We start from the raw sequence: 20,641 nt of genomic DNA, 5'->3' as shown, positions 1-20,641 counted from the left end.
CCATCATGGCCAGGCTGATGACATCAGTCCACGTGCATCTGGGCCGACAGGCCTGCGTGCCAGTCGTCAGCCGATGACACATATGCTGAAGCCAATATTTCATCACTGGTGACATGAGGGTCCTGGCTCTTTGATCCACCCCAGTCCCCATAATAATAACAAAAATGACCAAAATGTAGGTACAGGAGTGCTGGGTGAGAGGGAGACTTCCTGAAGTGACAGGGCTGTGCCCATGAAAACCACAGGGGGGCTGGATGGCCCTCTCCAGGAGGAACTCCGAGGGGGGCTTGCGTGGGGCCTGGGGCAGCGCAGGAACCAGGATGGGTCCCTTCAGAATGTAAAAAAGAATGAGATACCACCTCACGCCAGTGAGAAGGGTGAAAATTAACAAGACAGGAAACAACAAATGTTGAAAGGATGTGCAGAAAGGGGAACCCTCTTGCACTGTTGGGAATGTGAACTGGTGCAGCCGCTCTGGAAAACCGTGTGGAGGGTCCTCAAAGAGTTAAAAATAGACCTGCCCTACGACCCAGCAATTACAGTGCTGTGCAGAGACAGATGCAGTGAAACGCCGGGACACCTGCACCCCGATGTTTCTAGCAGCAATGGCCACAATAGCCAAACTGTGGAAGGATCCTCGGTGTCCATCGAAAGATGAGTGGATAAAGAAGATGTGGTCTATGTATACAATGGAATATTCCTCAGCCATTAGAAACGACAAATACCCACCATTTGCTTCAGTGTGGATGGAACTGGAGGGTATTATGGTGAGTGAAGTCAGTCAGTCGGAAAAGGACAAACATTACATGGTTTCACTCATATGGGGAATATAAAAAAAAATAAAAGAGATTATAGGGGAAAGGAGAGAAAATAAGTGGGAAATATCAGAGAGGGAGACAGAACATGAGAGACTCCTAACTTTGGGAAACGAACAAGGGGGAGGTGGTCAGGAGGATGGGGTGACTGGGTGACAGGCACTAAGGGGGGCACTTGATGGGATGAGCACTGGGTGTTACACTGTATGTTGGCAAATCGAACTCCAGTAAAAAAATACACACACACACACAAAGAAAGAAAAGGCTAACACATACTTTAGGATGTTTATAAGGATTGTTCTGTTTCCCCTTTTTGTCACGTAATGGCCTCTCGCTTTGTGGCCTCAGACAAATTAATTAACTTCTCTGAGCCAGTTTATTTTTTAATGTGTAAAATAGGGATAAAACACCCACCTCCCATAGAGAGTCATTGCCAGCTTGGAAAGGGACACATGTCATGAGGGAACATCTGTTGACCTGGAAAGAACGGCCATAGCATTTCTTAGATGAGAAGGGAAAATCGCATGGTGGAAATACTAGCAGACACCTGCCAGGCGTGTGCTGGGATCTCTATGCCGCCCGCACAGCAGCACTTCGAGGCAAGCACCACTATCACAGGAGCAAACGGAGGCACAGATAGGCCAAGAAGCTTGCCCCAGGACGCACAGCTGTGGGTGGCCTGGCAAGGATTCCAAGCAGCCTGGCCCCAAAACCCGTGCACGAAACCACTACACTATGGTGCTGCCCACCCCCATTCTGTAAATACCCCAAGAAAACTCCATATGTTTGTGCGCATTTGTGTCAATGGAGCAAAGTGTGTGCAGACACACAAGGCCATGTGATAAACACAGGTGACCTTGGAGTAGGAGTGAGGTAGAAACAGGTGGGAAGGAAAGAGTCATTGCACATCCTGAGGTTATTCTGCTACTTGTCATTTTAAATATAAAAAATTTTTTTGAACAAAGAATATGGTTTAATTTCTGAGGCTTTGCCTGAGTTCTCTGTTCTTGGAGTCTGTTTGGCATCTTTTTTTTTTTAAGATTTTATTTATTTATTCATGAGACACACAGGAGGCAGAGACACAGGCAGAGGGAGAAGCAGGCTCCCTGCAGGGATCCAGAAGCAGGACTATCTAGATCCCAGAATCCTGGGATCACGACCTGAGCCAAAGGCAGATGCTCAACCACTGAGCCACACAGGTGTCCCAGTTTGGCATCTTTAGGAGACTGGCACAGATGGCATGGGCTGTTTTGTGACCAAGATTGGTTGTCAGGAAATCAGAGGTATAGATTTCGGGCTTGCATCCCCCACACCTGGCTTGAGCTCTTGGCCCCCTTGGAAAGAAGTCATCGCAGGTGCTCAACAGGGAAGGGTACAGTGGCTGTTCCATTAAGACTGGGTGTGTGGGCCCGGCATCGGCTGCCACTCTCACGGAGACACTGACCTCTGAGGCATGCCAGCTCTCCAAGGTGTCTGGGAAATTTGTGTGATTTCCTGGCAACAACTCCCAAAGTGCAGCCTATTCTCCCCTAAACCGAAGCCACTCACACATTGTTATGTAGTCTCTCTCCCTTGTGGGCACACTGGATGAAATAAGCCAGTTCCCTGAGTGTTGTAAGCTGGGGTTCCTGGCTCTTCATCTACAGGTGTCTAAGTTTGGGCCCCAAAGAAGCAGATTGGGGTTACTTGGGGGGAAATCCCAGCAGGTAGGAATGAAAGAGTGGGGAGACAGCAAGATAGGGAGGGGCAAAAGAACATAAGGTCATATGGATGCATTACGAGCATCATCCCACTGGAGACCCTCTGAGAGATGTGAGGGAGTCAGCCCACCTGAGACAGGAGGGCTGGGCAGTTATCCAAGGCTCTCATCCTTCACTGGTTCCCCACCTCCTCCAGGTGGGGAGGATGAGGTACAGGTGGTTGGGTGGGATGCTGTCAGCAACTGGGAGGTATGTCTGCAGCTGCAGGTAAACTCAGGTGGCCACGCACACCTGCCCATATATTCACGCATAAAAGATGCTGATTCTTTGCAAATCTTCCCTCAGTCTGAGAAGTAGCTCTCAGAGACCACAAGTACTGCTGAATCTCTAAGGACAGTTATTATGAAAATTAGCAGTAAGGTACCTGAGATAGTTAGCATCGGCTGACAATGAACAGATGCACAATAGCAATTGCTAGAATGTGTGCTTCTCAAATTTTAATCTGTGCATGGATCAGTCAGCGATCTTTGTGAAAAATGCAGATTCTGATTCAGTGGGTCCAGGGTCAGGGTTGAGATTTTGTGTTTCTAACCAGCTCCCTGATGACGTCAAATCTGCTGGTCTGTGGACAACATTCTGAGCAGCAAGGGTTTAAATGAATGAAAAAGCCCTGGGAGATGGTCTGGTTCTGTGTGTTTGGCTTCAGGAAGTCCTCAGGGGCCTGGTCCCTCCTATCCTGTTGCTCTACTGTGAGCAGCCTCCATTCCCAAGGTCCAGTTCATGGTCCCAAATGGCTGCGTCATCTCCAGCCATCACATCTATGTTCCAGTTAGTAGGAGAGAAAGGGATGAAAAGGGGCAAATAGTTGTTTTTTCATTTAAACTTTTTTATATTCTCATGCAGTTGTAAGAAATAATAGAGAGAGATCCCGTAAACCTGTTACTTGGCCTTCCCCCATTGGCAACACTTTGAAAAACAACAGTACAATATCACCACCAGGATGCTGACATTGTCATAACCCACCAATCTGATTCAGATTTCTGCAGCTTTGCTTGTACTCCATGAGTGTGTATTTTTTTAGGTGCCATTTCCTTGCCTGTGTAGGTCTGGGGATCCTCATGGAGTCACCACACAGAATAGCTCCAGTGACATAAGGGTCTCTGGTGTTGCTTTTATAAGCACCCTCAGCCCCATCCCACCCTCATCCCTAGTCCCTAACCTCTGGAAGTATGGGGTAAAGGGTTTCGGCCAGGAGTCTTTTTGATACTCATGTTTTTTTCTATTGAGATATATTTTATATACAATAGAATATACAGATTTTAAATATACAGTTAAAAAATAAATGTACAGTTTAGTGATTTGGATGAATCTTACAGCCATGGGGTTCCCTGTGCACCCAGAAAGCTCATCCATGCCTCTGTGCGGTCAGGGCCCCTGGACCCCCACAAAGCCAGTGTTCTAACTCCCACCTCCATGCTCGTTGACCTGTCCTTGAGCTCCATGTAACAGGCTCCCAGGGCAGCCGCTGTGTGTCTGGCTGGTTTTGGTCAACATGCTCTTGAATGTCATCCATCAAATGGTGTACATCAATACTCTTTTTTAAAAATTGCCTCTCATCCTATTATTTACACATAATGTGTGTGTCCTTTCACCTGTCAAGGACACTTGGCTGTTACGAATTGAGCTGCTATGAACATCCTGGTACTAGTCTTTTTAGGGACATCTGTTTTCTGTTCTTTTGGGTAAATGCCTGGGAGTGGAGCAGCTGGGCTGAAGGGTAGGCACGTGCTTTACTTGATAAGACTGTAAGCTGGTTTCCAAAGCAGTCATGCCATTTAGAGCCTCACAGTGACGTGCTAGCATCCGGCCCCCCCACATCCTCGGTACCGTTTGCTAGTGCCAGTCTGTGGTGTAGATTTTAGCTATTGTGGTGTGTGAGTTCCTGTCTCCTTATGGTATCAATTTGCATCTCCTGGTGACCAATTATGTTGAGCATCTTTTCATGTGATAAAATGGCCACCTGCTTATCATCCTTTATGAAAGGTCTGTTCAAGTCATTTGCCCATCTTGAAACTGGAGTCGTTTGCCTTTTTGATTACTGAGTTGTAGGAGTTCCTGTATCCTGGATATAAGTCCTTCGTTAGATATATATTTTTCACAACCCATAGCTTGCCTTTTCATTTTCTTAATAGTGTCTCTTGATGAGCAAAAGTCCTAAATTTTGGTGAAGTACAGGTTAGCAATCTTTTTTTTTTTTACTTAGGGTCCACACCCGACATAGAGCCCCACATGGGACTTGAACTCAACCCTGAGATCAAGACCTGAGCTGAGATCAAGAGTCAGATGCTTAATCTGCTAAGCCCCCCAGGCGCCCCCCAGGCGCCCCCCAGTTCAGAAATCTTTAATTTCATTGTTAGTGCTCTCGCTGTCCTCTCTAATACTTCATGCTCTGTCTAGCATCTTACTGACATTCAGGCGCACAGTCCATGACAAATACAGTCTTGCTTGGAGTCAGATCACTGTTAAGATTCACGTGTTTCAGGACACCTGGGTGGCTCAGTGGTTGAGTGTTTGTCTTTGACTCGGTCGTGATCCCAGGTTTCCAGGATCGAATCCCGCATCAGGCTCTCTGTGAGGAGCCTACTTCTTCCTCTGCCTGTATCTCTGCCTCTCTCCCTGTCTCTCATGAATAAATAAATAAAATCTTTAAAAAAAAAGATTCATTTGTTTCTCCCTAAGGACCTCCAGTTGTTCCAATAGCATTTGTTAAGACAGCCATCCTTTCCCTCTTAATTAATAATCATTATTTATTACTAATAGTTGGTATCAATCATTTCTGTGTTCTCTATTTTTGCTTGATCATTGAGCAAGACGTTTATCAATTGTATTAATCTTTTCAAAAAAAACGGCTTCTGGCTTTTAATTTTTCTCTTGTTTTTATTTCCTTGATTTTTGTTCTTATTCTTTTTTTTTTTAAACTTTTATTTATTTATGATAGGCACACAGTGAGAGAGAGAGAGAGAGAGAGAGAGAGAGGCAGAGACACAGGCAGAGGGAGAAGCAGGCTCCATGCACTGGGAGCCCGACATGGGATTCGATCCCGGATATCCAGGATCGCGCCCTGGGCCAAAGGCAGGCGCCAAACCGCTGCGCCACCCAGGGATCCCTTGTTCTTATTCTTATTCTTCAACTTTGTGTTTAACTTATTCCTTTTCTAGCTTTCTACTATGAATGCTGACACTATTAACCTCAGACTTTCCTTCTTTACTGATGTAGAATCACAGCTATAAATTTCCCTCTAAGGGTCACTTTGGCTTCATGCTGCAGATTATACGATGCTTTGCTTTCATCACCCTTTGTCACAAAGTATTTTGTAATTTTCCCTGTGACTCCCGTGACCCATGGATTATTTAGAAGTGTGTTCCTTACGTTCCAAGTGGGTTGTGATGTTTCCAGGGATCTTCCTGTGGTTTGTTTCTAATTTAATTCCACTGCACAATCTGCACATTCAGGTCCCCACAGACCCTGTGGCTTATCTCATGGTCCCACACGGGGTCTCTTGGTGGGTATTTCACATGTGCTCAGCAGGAGCAAGTGTGCCAGGGCTGTTGAGTGGTCTGTAAGGTCAGTTAGGTCAAGGTGACTGACAGGTTTGTTCCAATCTTTTATATTTTTGCTTATTTCTCTTGCCAACTCATTCTATCAGTCTCTGGGAGTGGGAGTTTTGAATCTCCAGCTATGACTGTAGAGTTTTTCATTGCTCCTTTTTTTTTAACTATTAAATTTTGCTTCATGATACTTTGAAGCACTGTTTATCAGGTGTTTGCACATTTGCCTATTCACAAAGATTAAAATATATATTTATTAATTACTGTGTACACAAAGAGTAATACATATGTATATACTAGACACATGCTGTATATAGAATCATGATACGTGCTGCACAAATGTTGTTTATCTAAATACTGATGCAGTGTATGTATACAGGGCTCACTCCCATCTCTGTGCCCCATGTGTCCAGTTCTTATCACCTTATTCCTCTGCCCTCCCCAGAAACCCACTTTAATTCCTCCAGAGTTTCTTTATACACAAGAGAGAAAATGCAAATATATATGTCCGTATTCCCCCCTGCACAAAAGTTAGCATGTGATATGTGCTCTTTTGCATGTACCTTTTCCCCATAACACTGTCCTGGTGCTGTTTTCGTGACAGCACAGTGGAGCTTCCCCTGGGACGGCTGCGAGGGCCCCCTCACGTGGTGATGCTAGCAAGCCCCCTGGGGAGATTTGGTTGGTGACGCATGGGCTGTTGCACGGTGCTGCTGCCGCCACCCTCTTCACAGAGGGAGACCGTGAGCACTCCTTATTTAACATTTTCCTCCTGTCACAGGGCTCAAATGGGGGTCCCGCCCTCCAGGAGGGTCAGTGTTTATGGCACTTGCACACAGCCACCCCCAGAGGCCCATGAACAATGTTTGTATAAGGAGTTGTTTTTTGCAAATACCCTGAACAGAGCGGTGGTATTTTGCAGCTACTGCTTCTGTATTCATCCCTGTAGTCTAGTGATGAACCTCCTGGGCGCCCGGCTCTGCTACTAATTCACCGTGTGCCTTTGGCAATGACTTTGTTTTGGGGCATTGGGACAGTAATAGCTAACACGTTAAAGGGGTGCTCATTATGTAGTCAGCATGACTCTTAAGAGCGTTGCACTTTTAATCTCACTTACTTGACAACGTTATGAGAGAGGTCATATTATCTGCCCTGTGGTAAATCATTCTGAGCCACAGAGAGGTTAAGTAACTTGCCTAAGGTCACACAGTTGCAGCAGAGCCAGCATTCAGTCCCATCAAACAATCTGGCTCCAGGTTATCGTGAGGATCAAACCCATCAGTGAACACTACATATTCAGGCAAGGGCCAGGTACCTAATATGTGATCGCTAAATATTAGCTCTTGTCATCATTACCTGCCCAAGAAATTGGAAAATGGGTAGTCTCTCTAGGTGGAAAATACCGGTACACTAAGAAAGGGCAGAGGTTCAAATTCACCTTGTGCAATTGTTGGAGGCGCTGGACCCATGGGAGAGGCGGGAGGAAGAGCAGCTGCTGCTGGAATCAGGTGGGAAACCCTGGGAGAGTGGGCGAGCCTGGGTCACCCCGATAAAAGCCGAGGTAGAGCCTCGCTTCCTACCCATGTGCCTGCAGGATCGTGCTAACGCAGGACACTGTCAGCATGAGATGTGCAAACGATTTGGAGTCCCTTTGCTTTTCTTTGCAGCAAACAGAGAAGCAGAGAAGTTAGCAAGCTTGTTTTGGCAGAGGAAAAAACACAAAATGCCCAAACCGCAGAATTCTCAAGAATATTGCTAAGCACTAATTTTGCTAACATGTTAGACAGCCTTTCGGATCTAGGCAATCTTGTTCCTCGGCTGGAAACAGTTCCCGAAAGCCATGTGATCCCAAACCCACCCTGGGCATGTGGGGGTAATGAGGAAATCAGCTCCTGCCTTCCCTCGCCCTCAGCCCAGCCGAGTGGGGGCATCCCCTAGTGCTCCAGCCCTGGGCCCACCCTAGAGATGCCGGCTGGACTGCACGAACCTCCGCCCTGTGCTCCCAAACTCTGCGTAAGTCCCTGCGTTTCCATGTCCTCGAGGTACGATCACACCAAGTCAGAGTTGTAGGACCAGAAAGCCAACTTGAGGGGTGCAGACAGGGCTCCTTGTAGGGACATTCCCTTGCCGTTCAGGGTCAGCATCCCCATCAGAACAGGCTAAATAATGAGGCAGATAGGCTAACATCCCTGTTAAGAAGGTAATGAGTCACAAATGCTATTTCGATGGTTTTCTTTGAAAGAAATACACATAACCAAACCAATTTTAATTAAAGATCTTGTCTTTGTAATCAGGCAGCCACAAATGAAGGCCAGAGTGCTTTCATGCGGAATAATATACACAGAGCCGTACTGGTTTTCCCAGAAAAGGGTAGGCTTTTTTTTTTTTTTTTTTTTTTTTCAAATAAGAAAGGAGTTTCTTCCTAACAATACGGGGGATGCAACAAAAAGCTATCTTTTGCAAAATATAAAACTGCCAACTGTCCTTGCTCCCCCCATGGATGCCATTTGTTGATGTTAAGCCAGTTGGAACGTTTGCCAAATTTACATCCCAGCTGGGATTATCCCACCCTTCGAGATTAGACATGTGATCCTGATTTTTCAGCAAAAAAAAAAAAAAAAAAAAAACTAGTCGAAAACCAAATAAACATACCTACACATACATCTAAAGCAGAAATGGTGGAGAAATGATTGTAACACACCACAGTGTGTATTTCTGCAGAAGAAACAGGCTGAACATCAAAAATGATGTTTTGATTTTTAGTTTTAAACGTCAACAGAGTTGAAATACCTCTCCTAAATATGTCCTCCAAAACCAACAGAGGAGATCATCGTTTTTGGTTAAACATGCATGTAATTTAATAATCCACAAAAGGAAAATGCATCCGAAGTGGCCTGAGCTCAGCCATGCATTCCTGCTTCTTGACGGTGTCGAATCCCGTCTTCACTAAAGAGGGTCTTAGGGTGGCTTCCCACAGGGCGTCCTGCAGATAGCTCGCTCCACGCTGCACTGAGTGTGTCTTCAGGTGGCTGACTGCCCTCTGGCCGGGGTGGGCTTTGGGGGCAGTGTCACCTTGAGTCCTCTCGGCAACCCGGGTGCAGGAGCCCAGATGCACTTGGCCACTGTTTACTGGACTCGGTGAGCCTCGGGAGGCAGCAGGCTGGGGTGTTCATGTTGACTGCTGGGGGCTTTTAGCATCCTCAGGTGAATGACTATAATGGTCCCACAAATGCTGAGCTTTGCTACCTGGCAATAACCAGAATGAGGGGTGGGAAAAGACACGTTATGAGGGAGGTTCTAAGTGCAGGGAAGCTCCTATTCTGTCTGGATGACAATGCACGCCAGCAGCCAGGGACGCTGCCAGACGGATATGTACCGCCAGCTGTGTCTCCAGATTTCTGCTACTCGCTCGCTTGGTGCCACTCCCCCGTGGGAGCAGCCTTAGATATGTGATCAAATCCTGGTGAGGGGAATAGCTAGTCAAATCTCATATTCTTCGGGAGGACATGGTATGTGGCACATGACATAGTCCTCTCTGCTTGCTCCCGGGTCTTGGGATCCAGATGCATTTCCCAGACCTGCAAGTGTTGGAGAGCCCACAGCGGCACCTCCTCCTTGGCTGTGAGGGTTAGTGGCTTCAGTACACACTGCGTGCTCAGCGTACACTGGCCATCATCATCCTCATTTTGAAATGCACAGAGTGATGCAGAGTTCTGCTCTGACACAGTGTGCAGCAGCATGGGTTTGAGAGTCAGACGGCGTCCGTCTTTGGCACTTGGTAGCTGTGGACAGCTTCTCTGTGAAACGGGGATTACTGTCTCTATTTCGGCCCCCAGTGGTGGCCGCACCCTAGCCTAGATTTTTATATTGATCACACGCCACAGACTTAGGAGTACAGTGACCCTTCCACACAGATGGATCGCACCGGGTGTTCTTTGAGAATACAGGTAACCTCATGGAGTGCTCTCTGATCAGAAAGTTGACATGGTCACAGGACACAGAGTGACCAAAAGGACCAGGAAGTATGGTCCAAAAAAAAAAAAAAAAAAAAAAGGAAGTCCAGTCTTTGCTGCAGAGCTGGCTCCCTGGCCCTGTGGGATGGATCCCTCCCATTAGACGGCATATCCCATGCCCGGGAGGACTCCCATCAGCATCACAGAGCCAGACAGTGGGGTGGCTTCATTCTGGCCCTTCCTGCTTGCTAGCACACTGGAGCTTGTTGGCATTCTGGAGAGAAGGGGATTGTCTGAACCTAAGAGAAGGACACTGACCATCTGGCCATGGAACTTTTGGACCACAGGGCTAAGGAGGCAGTGGGGACCGACCTGAGAAGCTGCTCCTGGAGCTGTGACTTTCTACATGAGCCTGTTATCAGGTGTCTACTAGTCTTCAGAATCAGAAGGCAACACGGCAGCCCTACAAACCACATGGCCTTGTGCTGTGCTATGAGTGATGAGCCTCTCTCCCTCTGAATCAAGGATGCCAACTCAGATTTCACAGAACCGTGGCAGGGGGTCCCTCCCCTCCCTGAAGGACACAGTGCTTCCCCCCACACCCTGCACTTCCTCCAGCCTTCCTTCTCCCCGAAATGCCACTGTCACCTGCCTTCCCCAGGCCAACACACCCTGTGGGTCACAGCCGTGAACAACCTCCTTGGACCAGGCATGGGGCCCCTCTGTACAGCCAGTACTTCATGCTCCTGAATAGTGACATTACCATTGCATGGGTTTTGATTATCTTTAGGGTTTTTTTCTTTTTTTTTTTTAAGATTTATTTATTTATTCATGAGAGACATGCAGAGAGAGAGAGAGAGAGAGAGAGAGGCAGAGACACAGGCAGAGGGTAAAGCAGGCTCCATGCAGGGAGCCCAATGCGAAACTCGATCCTCGATCCCGGGACTCCAGGATCATGCCCTGAGCCAAAGGCAGGCTCAACCACTGAGCCACCCAGGTGTCCCTTTAGTTTAGTTTAGTTTAGTTTTGTTTTGTTTTCACAACAAAGTCTGGAGGAAGGCAAGTCAGGGCTGTGGCAGTGCCCCTCCTCCATAGCATCCTCAGGACATGGCTTCTTCTATCTAATTAATCCACTACATATCGCTGTTTGCCCAAAGCCATGTTTGCTCAATATGGCCACTTCAGCACCAGCCATCACATCTGCATTCCAGCCAGCAGGAAAGAAGACCTGTGGGAGGAAAGGGCAGAGGGCCTGTGTCAGCTGTGCCATTGTTTAAGGAAGGGTCTAGCACATTCTGCTTATCTCATTGGCCAGATCATACCTGGCCACCTCTGGCTCAAGGGAGTGGGGAGAGGGTGGAGTTTGAACACGGGCTCTATTCCCATGGAGGGGAATGACAGACATGGGCTACAAGGAGGTCTGTGCTTTCCTATTGCCCAGTTTTGAGCCAGGACTGTCAGAGATCCTCAGTAAGTGGTGATGTTTGAATGAGCGGGTGGGTGGATGCATGGCCGACAGTGGGACCTGGATGTTAGGCTTACCTCTGATGGGGCCTCACGGGACCGTAGGCTCCAGGCTCCCCCAGCTTTGCTGCTGAGCTGCCCCGGGAGTACCGTTCCCATCGGAGGGGCAAAGAGGGTCTGGCAGCTTTGACTTCAGATCCTCACAGAGGCCGGGGCATGAGGAGGCCTGCAGGGGATGGAGCAGCCCCCCAGGGGCTCTGGGGGAGTCCCTCAATTGCCTCTCCTCTGCTCTGCCCCATCTAAGTGCCCGATGCCTTCTCCCAGTCCTGGGTCTGGGCTGGCCGAGTTTTAGCAGGTATCCCCACCCGACTGTCTGCACTTCATTTATCCTGTGTCACCAGGCCCCGGCTTTGTAGGCAGCTGTGCTGCGGGATCATCTTTTATGACCCAATTAGCAGGAGACCCCCCAGATGGCAGCGAGACTTGGGGCAGTCTGCTTCCCACAGCCAGGGTCCTTGTAGTGGAGGGTAGGCTGCTGGATGTTTGGAAAGAAGGAAGGACAGAGGAGAGCTGAGGGAGGGGTCTTGACCCTCCTGCAGGGTGGTGGGGGGAGGGAGGGAGGATGCTCCTGGACTTGGCTGGACCATGAATGGAAGAGGCAGGAAAGGCTGGAACCACCCACACACTTCCCCCATATGGCATCCCAGCTGTGGCTCCTTAAGCTCTCCTTGGGGCCCAAACACGCAAAGGACCCACGTTCCTGGCCGCCCCCTCCCCCGGCTCTGTCTACATCCTCCATCCTCACCCTGGGTAGCCCAGAGGGGGTTCCTGAGAGCTGGAAGGATCTTGCAGCTACAGTGTCCAACCTCCTCCTCTGACAGGAGGGGAAGCTCAGAGAGGGGTACATGTCACCCACGGTCCCAGGACAGCTGGAACTAGGCCCGAGGTCGCCTGCCTTCCGGGTCACGGGTGTCCTTCTTAGGTCCCTCGGAAGGGGCTGTCATCGTGCCTCAGGTATGCCTGGGCCAGGAATAGCACACCTCCCAGACGTGAGCAATTTACCTCGATTTCCCACTGGGAGGCTCAAAGCACCTTGTTTCATAGTTTCCTACACCCCATTCAGATCCTTGCAGGGGAACGCCTGGTGGGGATCCTGCATTCCTTCTTTGGATGGGGAGCTGAGGGAGGGAGGAGTCCATGAGTGACATCCCAGGAAAGATGTGTTCCAACCCACAGATGGCCCTTCCTTGGCCACCACTCAGGGCTGCTCCAGGTCCCCAGAGGCACTGGCTGCCGGTGGCACTGCTTCTGCATTCCTTCCGCACCTTGGGAGCTCTTCCTCAGCTGACAGCACACGTCAGAGTCACTAAGAAGGTGCGACCCCAAACAGAAACTCCGAGTTTCCGAGGACCAAATGGTCCCCAAACTGAGTGAGCTAGACTGAGAGAGTCGATGAAGCAGGGCTCCCACCAGGATGGGCGCATGGTAACTGCAGACACGTTCTGAGCTTCAGGGGACTCCCTCTTTAAGACGAGGGGAGAGGCTGTGTGCTGCCCACCTTCCCCCCATGAGCATCCCATTACTCATTTTTTATTTCGAAGTCAATTGCAAGGCCTGTTCTAGGCCACAGTCCAGTTTAGCTCCCCACATCAGGGGCGGACACGAGGCACAAGGGTGCATCACCCAGCAAGAGGGAGGGCCAGTGCAGGAGCTTGGCCCCTGCTAATTATCCCTCCTGGTCGCTCGGCCCGATAACTGTTGCATTTGGAAATAAATGACACACTTTTCCTACATCTGCTCCAAATTTGCATTTCAGAAATTAGAGAGCTTAGTTACGTGGTATTACATGGCAGTCCGGGCCGGGTCTCGGAGTATGGAACTGATTGGATAGTCTGCCCAAAATAAGAGGAGTTTCGAGCTCTTTCCAGGAAATTGAGTGGAACACCCAAACTGACATCCAATATTAAATATTATATTTGTATAGTTGTTCAGTAGAGTTCCCTGGCATCCAACATCTGAGAGCAAAATTTATAAATGGGGAAATTGAATACCTGGTGAGAACGATGCTCATCAAGGCTAAGAAATTAAAATATTACTGTATACACTCCAAGTCAGGCTGCTTATAAAGGTAGAGCTATTAAAACATGATCAGCTGAAATGTATTTTGTCTCAAAAATGTCATACACCATTAAAGTTGAAAAGACTTTGATGCAAATACCCCTGGCAAAGGCTCTGCTCCGTCAGCAGCAATGTGCTCGGGAATGTTCACTGCAAATATACAGTCTCGCTGAGTGAGGGGAGACTGGGGAGCCGCCCGGGGACAGCAGGACTCCCTGGGGCTGCTGGGGCACCCAGCACCTCAGGACGCTGGCTCACGGGCTCAGGAGCAGCACATCATAGGGGGACGATTTGGCCCAGGGCAGTTTCGTCAGAGGGGGTGGAGCAGGGGCAGGACTGGGTGCAAACTTCAAGGGAATGCCAAAAATCTGGATAACATTTTAGTATAATACGTAACAGTGAAAATAAACGGTCAAACTACTGCCTGCTGCCTGACCCTTTTGTAAATAAAGTTTTATTGGAACCAGGGCCAAGATGAGAGTGTGGCAAGCAAGGCAGGGTTGTGCAAGCTCAGGATCAGATTCTGCTGTTACTTGAAATTCGATGTTTTGTTCATTGTGGCTTTTTTGTATTATTTCAAGTTTTGAGGTGTCATTTAAGTATGAGGCCTGAGGCAAGCATCCCACTCGCCTTACCTGGCCAAAGCCCTGGCCAAGGGGAGTAGTTTTGGATGGTGTGCTCCCCCCACAGGACAGGATGGTATCCTCTCTGCCAGGGTCTCCAAGAGGGGGCCACCTGTGCTTGGAATCCCATGCTCACGTGAGTGTGGTAGAAGCACAAAGCCCTGCTGGAAAGCCTGGCCCCACCCTAAAGGTCAGCCACCCATGTCTGATCCCCTGCTGTGAACATTTTAGTGAATACCATGGAAGGCAGAAGGCAAGCCCCCCCATCCCATCCTACCTCCAGGCACAGCCCGGGGGGGCTCTGAGCAGGGTGCTTAGCTGCTGGCCTTAGGGCACCTCCAACAACTCCACCCGCTGCCTGTGGCCCTGGGGGTGCTGTGCAGCCTGGGGGGTCCTGGAAAGCCAGCCTCAGTAGACTTGGGAATGATAGGCTGGCCCTGAAGGGTGGGAGAGGATTAGAACCTGGTCCCACTGGTATCTGCTCTGGGCGCTAGGACCCATCATGCTGCTCTCCTTGAGCTCCAGGTTTTCTCATCTGAACTCCATGCGAGACAGCAAAACCCACCCTGCCACGTCCCTGGATTGGAGCTTCTTAGACCTCAGTCTAAATTGGTGAAGGTGCTCCTGCTCTAAAGGGCCATACACAGATCAAAACGCACGCTCTCTTACAAAGATGGTAAGTAAGCATCTCATCCAAGATCACACAGCTGGTGAGTGGGGATGTGTCTTCAGGAGGCCCCAGGTCTTGGTCTCCACCACCTGGGACCTCCACCAACAGTAGGGAGGGGTTTGCTAAAGCAGAAGGCTGCTTCCCACCCCAGGTTTCTGGTTCGGTAGGTCTGGGCCAGGCCCCAAGAATTGGCCTTTCTAACACGTTGCCGGGTGCCACCTTGCTACAGTCAGGGACCTCACTTTGGAGACCCTCTTCTGAAGGTGACTGGGGAGGGGAAGCTGGGGGGGGGGGTAAGGCAGGCTAGGATGAAAGAAAGGAAGCTGGTGCCAGACCACGTCCCCTCCTTTGCAGGGGACACTTCCAGTGCCAGGGAGGGGCATGCTGGTCACTTTCCCCCAATACCTGCACTGGAAGCTGCTCTAAACAATGTGGATTCCCAGACCCCACCCCAACCTGCTGAATTAGAGGGCGCCCAGGGATGGGGATAGTCACCTTTGTCCCCCTTCCAGGTTGGTCTGATGCCCACAAGATAGAACTACTCCCCACCCCATCCCACTCATCAGTACTTGGGAGGGGCCTATTTCTAAATACCAATCCTTGTGCCCAACCCTGCAGCACTGGAATCCAACACCCGGGAGCCAATGCAGACATCTCTAGCTGATAGAATTCTCTGGATGATGCTAAGGTGAGCTAAAGCATCTCCTCCTGTCCACAAAGGAGACCCCAGCTGCGCGAAGAGTTGCACCTGTGCAGGCAGCCAGGCGAAGGGCCATAGCCCATGAATGGCACTGGGGCAGACGGCCATCTGAAAAGCGGGTAGATTGGGAGTATTCGCAGAAAATTGTATGTGAGGACGTTGGGCAGGGCATCATTATTCTGTAGGGTGGCTTTTCCTTCAAACCACTGAGGCCTGGAACGGGCCCAGATATAATACAATTGACCATACTGTCCACTTAGGGTGCAGACCACGCGGCCTCATAAGCGGTGGAGAGACCCTATAAACTGTAGTAACAGCACTCTCCGCCCGCCCCCCCGCACCCCTCCCCCGGCCTGTTTGGCTTGGCAGAGCCGAGACTTCATGCCTGCCCTTATTAGTATTACTATGGGTTCTTATGGTGACTCACCGCCCACATGTGAGCCTTCCCCTCGCTGCCCGAGGAGGAAACCTCTCTGACGTCTGCGTCGCCGCTGAGATTCGTCAGGGTGCTTGCGCCCCGGGGCCATGGTCTCTGGGCTTAGGAGGCGCGCAGGCCCGGCCCGCCGTGGGCCCCTGGGGTCTCTCCCGTGGTGTGGAGTGCACCGGGTCAGCCTTGTGGTCACTGGGTCGCTGGTGCGCTCTGCTCAGGGCGGGCGGGAGGAGGGTGGCCAAGCTCTGGAGGGGGCCGAAGCCACCTGGGGGCTTGGTCCGTCTACTTGGACAGTTTTGTAGCCTTTGGCCAGACCGTGGCCTTTGCTCAGCCGTAAGCCCGAGGAAGAGAAGCTCGGTTGGCCTCCGACACTGGGCGAAACTGGGCACCTCGAATGTGGGGCAGGACTGCCTGGGTTCAGATCCTGGCCAGGCCCGCCGCTGTCATTGCGTGTGGCTGAAAACCACCAGCAGCAGAAGAAACCCAACCAAAGCCACCTCCCTGTGCCTCCGTTTCCCCACGTGAAAGGGAATCATAACCATAGTGCCTGCCACGTAGGGGCCACGTAGGACTGTTTTAGATGTAAAATGGATTTGGCCACATCGCACAGACCTACCACACTGAGATCCAGGAGGCCTCTATTCATCTCCCCATCCCTCTAGGCACCTTAAAAAAAATTTTTTTTTTTAATTTTAGTTTCTTTTATACTGGCACTAGATTTCACCTCTGGGATCCAGTTATTAACCGAAATGCTTCTGTTTAAGGTTTTACCAATGTACCTTTGTGGCCCCCTGCAGGAATGCAGCTGGCCCTTCCTTGGGGACCTGATGGGCAGAGTCAGAATCTGGAAATTTTTAGGCAGATAAAAAGGGACTATGGGGGTCTCCAGGGAGGGGGAGTCACAGGAGTAAAAGTGCCCATGAAGGACTGGACTTGCCTGGGGCAGAAGCTGAATGCCACTCACCCTGCCCTCTGCACTCCCTGCAGGTTTGACACAAAGCCGTCTCCTTCCTTTGGAGTCCCGCAGCTGGGCAGGGGCTGTCCCCTGAGCCCCTGTCCCCGGGGTGCTGTCCTTGGCTCCCTGGTTGCTGCTGTCTGTCGAGGGTCAAGCATGAATCCGCTCACTGGGATCCAGAGGACCTATGGGAAAATTAGCTTTCACTCCCTGTGAAATAGATAGCCTGGGGTGGGGGGCATTGTGTCCTCCAGCTTTTATTATGGAAATGTTCAGACACCTAGGAGGTTGAAAGGAGTCTCCCAGCAACACCCAACAACCCCACCTAGATTCCGGCTTACACCTTGCTATTCTTGCAAGGGTCCAAGGGCTTACACCTTGCTATTCTGGACGGGTCCATCTGTCTATCCCAGTCTGTCACTCATATATCAACCAGCCACATCCCCCAACCCATTCATCCACCCATGCACTCATCCATCTACCCACCCACATCCACCCATCTATCCAAACATCCATCTCTGCGGAAAGGATTTACCCAGAGCATTAGTCACCATATGGACCTCATTTAATCCCACGACGACTGTTGTTACCTCCTTTAGACACGTGAGGAAACTGAGGCATCCCGACTTGTCCAAGGTCACAGAGCTCTCACAGGCAGTGAGGGGATCTGACCTCCTCACAACCATGCCTGGGGCTGTCTGGCTCCTGCCCCTGTAGTGACCTGGCAGTTCCAAATGGGCAAGAATGGAAGTGGGTGATGGCTTCCTCATTTGTGTAATTGTGACCTCTGAGTGTAACATCATTACCCCCAGGTTTTTAGAGAATCCCCCAAGCCAGGGAATTTCCCTCCTGGGGAGCTGGGGTTTGGCCTTGCCAATGTCTAGAATCCAGGGAGGGTCAGTTCTGGATGCAGGGCCTTTTCCTGGAAAGAGCATGTCCCATCTACCAGAGTCTCGTGCGGTCATATTGGGAACAAAACCACATTTCCTGTGTTTACCGAAGCTGTTCTGTAGGATGAGTGGACACCCCGGTCACCCCCCACTTAGGCACATTCCTAGGGAACTAGCCACCCCAGGAAGTAAGTCAGAGTGAGGTGGAGGGCACCAGGCAGGTGCTGAGCGGGGGCTGCGTGGGAGGCGCCCTAGGACCTGGAGGGACTGGCCATCTGAGATGATGTAGGTAAGGAGCCTGCCCTGCAGTGGGACTGAGCCTGGCTGGAGGCTGGGTACTCAGTGACAGGATGAGGGGCAGGAGCCGTGGTGCATCCCCATGGAGATGACAGTGGCTGGTACTCTCTGAGTAACTTCTGTGGCCAAGCACTTGGCCCGGGCTGCCTTTCTCTGAGGCAGGCGACACCACTATCCCTTACAGCCACAGGGAAACTGAGGCCTGCAGAGTTCAGTGACTCCCCCCAGTCACAGGACAGCCAGAGGGGGAGGGGCGTAGCCTGGGCCGGAACCAGGGGCTGTCTGAATCCAAATATCTCAGTTGCTGAGTCACATGCAGCGTTGCTCAACTGGCAAAGGCTTGTAAATCCCACAAACAGTTAGGGAAACTGAGGCTGAGCAGCTTGCCCAGCTCTCATCTGAGTTGGTGGCAAGTGGTGGGGCTTGTTTGTCTACTCGGACAGTTTTGTACCTTCTGTCTTCCCCTCAAAAGAACAAGATAAATATTAAACCAAGCAACAGCCCTGCACCCTCTTTAGCTGAGTCTGTGGCTAGCCCCCCTTCCTCGCTCCCCTCCTCTGGCCGGCCCATCCAGGCTGGTCCCTGGAGCAGGGTTTCGGTGAGCAGCCCAAGATGTGTGCCTTCACTGTGCAGACCCTTCCAGCCCGGGCTCCTCCAGCCCCAGTCTCCATGGTAACCAGGGTGGGTGCCTGGACCATTCAGGAGGACCCCAGGTATACCCCACTTCCTTGCTTTGTGCTTCTCTTGGAAGCCAGTGGAAGGTCAGGGTATCTTCACTCTAAAAAGTGAGGTAGCAAAACAAAAGTAACACAATGGAAGCATTCACTGAAAACCCTCTGGACACGATACTCTATGTGTCCAATAAGGGCTGATTCACCTGTTTCACAGGTGAGGACACTGTGGTTGGGGGATGTTTTTTAACTTGTCAAAGCTGCCAGTCGTGTACAGAGAGTGGGCAGCCCTCCTGAAATCCACCCCTGCCCTGCCCCTGCGACCCCCAAGCTGTCTGGGCCCACTGTGGCCAGCTCCTCCCTGCATCAGCGTGGGTTTGCTACATGCCCCCAGGATGCACACGTGGCATCCTGAGCTCCATCGCGCTGTCCCTCTGGTGTGACCAAAACCTGCAAGAAGCCTCAGAGCGTGGCCTGACCCTTGCGTGTCTGGACAGGATGGAAACTGAATTCCAAAGACCACAGGACCAGGGAGGGGCCGGGCTGGTGAGCTTGTTCATCCACCCCCTCCAGTTGTTGTGGAGGTCACCTGCATCCGCCTTATGGGAAAACCCTCCCAACCCTCCTAGGCTTCGGGCTGTTGGCCCTTGGTCTGTGGGGTAGGAGCTAGCTGACATTGGCCTGTGGCAGCACATCTCCAGCTTGATCTGGAGCCTCCACAGCACCAGAGTGGGTGTTAAGGCACAGATGGTTGAGCCTGCACCACTGCTCCTGCCCCTCATCCCTGGAGTTTCATGAGGGATGAAGGGATGTCAGGATGTCAGGATATCTAACAAGGTTCCTGGGTGACACTGTGGCTGAGTGCCAGACCTTGAGAGCCACCCACTGAGTGACTTGCCGACCAGTCTTTCCTCATGATGTTTAGGGCTAGATGGTCCTGCCTGTAGGTACATGGAGGATCTAACTAGGGCCAAGTAGAATAAACAAAAGCATTTCTGAGTGGGGCTGTCACATAAGGCCCAAGCTTGAGGAACTAGTCGAGGCTCCCAGACTTCACCTGGGGTGAAGCCCACCCGACAGCCAGCACCAGCACAGCAGCCCTGTGCCATGCCATCTTGGAGTTGGGTCCTGCAGCTTCCAAGCTGTCCCAGCTGAGGTCAAGTAGGGCTAAGACTGGCTAGTCTTCCTTGCTGAGCTTAACCTCAACTTCTCATCTGTGAAATGGGCCTAATAACGCCATCTCAAATGAGGTCATGTGTATAAAATACCCGACACACTGTGCACAACCAAGTTAGGGCGTGGGTGTTACTGGCATCACAGTGGCCAGTTGAGCAGTCCTCCCTCTCCTGCATGAAACATGCTGGCCCCTCACCATGAGTTCCTGGCTTCGTTTCTGTCATCATAAAAGATTGTCTTTCCATGAGCAAGCCTCTACTCATGGCGGCTTGTCAAGAAATTTCTCCTGCTCCCCACCCCCACTCCTCTTTGCCTCCTCTTTGAGGTCCAGTGTAAATGGTCCCCAAAGCAGAGCCCATTAAAGCATCAGGACTGCCAAATTGGCCCTGGTCCCCATCACCAGGCCCTATGCCCCGGATGGCCTGGTGGAGGGGTTGGGTGCAGGTCCTGGCCACAGCCCAGATGTTGGGGTGGGGGAGACGTGCAGTGGGTGGGGGTGGAGAGCACCAGGCAGGGAGACAGAGGTACATGAATAATCTGCTGACCTTTCCTCTCCGTGTTTGGGTGAACA

General features: G+C 50.8%; 1 long non-coding RNA gene across 4 annotated transcripts in view; it reads left to right on the top strand.

Annotated features, from left to right (window-relative positions):
• LOC140630008 (uncharacterized) overlaps positions 1-20,641 on the top strand; it is a 74,735-nt gene that overhangs the window by 31,969 nt on the left and 22,125 nt on the right. The window contains exons 1-2 of one of the 4 annotated variants that reach the window (XR_012027792.1): positions 12,764-14,957; positions 15,570-15,639. The exons of the other annotated variants lie outside the window; for them this stretch is intronic. This is a non-coding gene — a long non-coding RNA (uncharacterized lncRNA). Of the gene's footprint in view, positions 1-12,763; positions 14,958-15,569; positions 15,640-20,641 lie in introns of those variants that run through there. 4 annotated transcript variants of the gene reach the window in all.

The sequence above is a fragment of the Canis lupus genome, chromosome 3 (genome assembly GCF_048164855.1).
Source record: "Canis lupus baileyi chromosome 3, mCanLup2.hap1, whole genome shotgun sequence".
NCBI lineage: Eukaryota > Metazoa > Chordata > Mammalia > Carnivora > Canidae > Canis > Canis lupus.
Note: the sequence above shows the minus strand (reverse complement) of the source record. Positions and strands in the feature narration are given on the sequence as shown.